The sequence below is a fragment of the Haliotis rubra genome, unplaced genomic scaffold (genome assembly GCF_003918875.1).
Source record: "Haliotis rubra isolate DU_JTF1 unplaced genomic scaffold, ASM391887v1 Scf2624, whole genome shotgun sequence".
Classification (NCBI taxonomy): Eukaryota; Metazoa; Mollusca; class Gastropoda; order Lepetellida; family Haliotidae; genus Haliotis; species Haliotis rubra.
The window spans coordinates 2,501-5,000 of NW_025766697.1; positions in this window are offsets into that span (position 1 = coordinate 2,501).

The following is a 2,500-nucleotide window of genomic DNA, read 5'->3' on the forward strand; positions in this document are numbered from 1 at the left end:
GCTAGGGTTACCTAGGGTTAGGGGCTTAGCTAGCGTTAGAGCTAGGGTTACCTAGGGTTAGGGGCTTAGCTAGCGTTAGAGCTAGGGTTACCTAGGGTTAGGGGCTTAGCTAGGGTTAGAGCTAGGGTTACTAGGGGGTTAGGACAGGTTGGAGCTAGGGGGAGGGTGATGGGTTAGGGTTGTTGTTAGAATTACAAATCGCTTTAGAACATGTTTCATATCGTGCACATGCAGCTTTAAAGCGTATGTTATCTTATGACATGCATGTAAGTGTACAAGCTGTGAGAGGTAATAGAAACTGCATGTTGAAGTTATTAAATAGAATACATCTTGTTGCTGTTGCTGCTGCTGTTTGATGCACTCAGCAATACTGAATGCAAATGAAGGTGGTGTACAACTAAAGTATAGATAGAATTCACAATTAACTAGGTGAGTTGGTGCTGTCGGATTTATATTAACGTGTGAACGACCTGTATTATTTGAACGTTGAACGTACCTCTTCATTGACTCTAAGCTGAACTGGAACTCTAACACTGAAGCCCTATACAAAAAGTGTCAACAACGTCTTCATCTCATGCGTAAACTGAGATCTTTTAATGTTAACCCATCTGTGATGTCATCTGTTTATGTAGCATTTATTCAGAGTATTTTAACATTTTCCTTCGATTGTTGGTAAGGGTCTCTCTCAGTTCATCTCAAATCTAAAATAGACAAAATTGTTAACACTGCAAGTAAAATCGCTGTAGTCAGATTTGAATGTTTATCATCAATATATGAGCGGCAAATCGTGAATCAAGCTGTCAAAATCATATGTGACCGGACTCACTACTTAAATTCGGAATACAACCTTCTCCCTTCAGGCCGCCGATACAAAGTTCAATTGTGAAAACTAAGAGAGCTCGTACATCCTTTATTCCAAGTACCATGTCTCTCTTTTAAACAAATGTGAAGATGCCAAATCAAAGAATTTGTGTAAATATGTTTGGTATCTCGGTAATGTGTCAGTAGCTCTGCTGATGTAACACACATTCCTGAAAAGGCATTAAAGTATTATTCTATTCTATTCTATTCTATTCATGTGTAATCACTGTTATGTGCCTCATATCTGTCCTTCACATTATATACAGGAGTATAGTTACGAATGTGTTTCAGCGTGGTTTTAAGTCAGATTGGCTTTTTGGGAGACGTATCGACACCATTCATGACCTGTGTTGTTGACTGTACCACTGAACCACTCAACAGCCGTCACTGTGCTTTATGTACATGCCACTACTGTGTACAGCCCGCAGTTTTACTGCTCCAGGACGTGGCCACCTGCAGAGCTTCGTTCATACCAGGCTATATGTAAGGGCTGCTATCGACACCCAGACTGTGTTTTCATGTTAGATATATGTTACAATAGCTGCACTTATTCATGTAATATGCGTTGCTGTAAGTTATATGAATATCTATGAACATATATGCATATATTTGTCATATTAATGGGTCTACTGCGTTATCACTGAATATTTTTGGTTAATATTACACTACTGTTTCATGAAAAGAGTTAAAATCATACGAAATGGTTGCCAAAAGTTATATGCAGGCGAGATGCATCTGTATGTGACATTTCATTGCGTTCTGTCCCATAGCGTAGGAAATAACACGTTTTTAGTGACTGCTTTCGTGGAAAACAAGACCATTTTCTTCTTTTCAAGGCCATAACTCCCAAACTAAGAGTGTTATCGTTAAAATGATTGCTTGTGAGGAAAGTACAATGTATAACGGAGATACATGCAAAATTTCGTGAACATCGGCCGAATAGGTTCAGAAATAATAACTTTTCCGTACGCGAGGGTTGTTCAGGTGACAGGCTAACTATCAACGTATTGGCGGGGTTGCTGAATATCGTGAAGGAGGCCAGACCCGCCTGCAGTGCAACGTTTCGTGTTGTACGGCAGCTCTCGGTGGGTCTGGCGCGGTGCGCCGGGTGTTGGTAATCCGGAATGCGGGCGGGTGTCTCTTCGGGGATACTACGACGCATGAACGCTTCTCGTGTGGGAAGATATTTGCGTGGGATCTCGGTTCAGTTTTAGGTGCCTCGCCCTTGACTCTCCGTGTATCGTGCGCTGCTCCTCGGTAGTACGCTGGGTCTCGATCCTCGTCTCCGTGGCAAATCATCTGACACACAGCAACGTTCGCAAGACCCCCTTCGCTTACTGGCGACCAGTGCTCCCCATGACGAAAGGGAACGGTCGGCACACGTCGCTCTCGTTTCCCGGGGTGGCCCTGCCTTATCGTTAGGAAGGGACGTCCTCGTCGCCGGGAGTCAGAAAACGGCTCGTGGTAGACTGAGAGAGGTTGAGAATGCAACTGCCGAAGTTGCAGCTAGGCGATCGGGTCGCACACTCGCTCGTCTTTGCTACCAACTGCTTGTATAAGCAATCTGATTGTCGTGAGGAAGGCAGACCCCGGCACCCGGGGTTCGTCTGCGCTCGGTACGAGAATCAAACCGCCGACG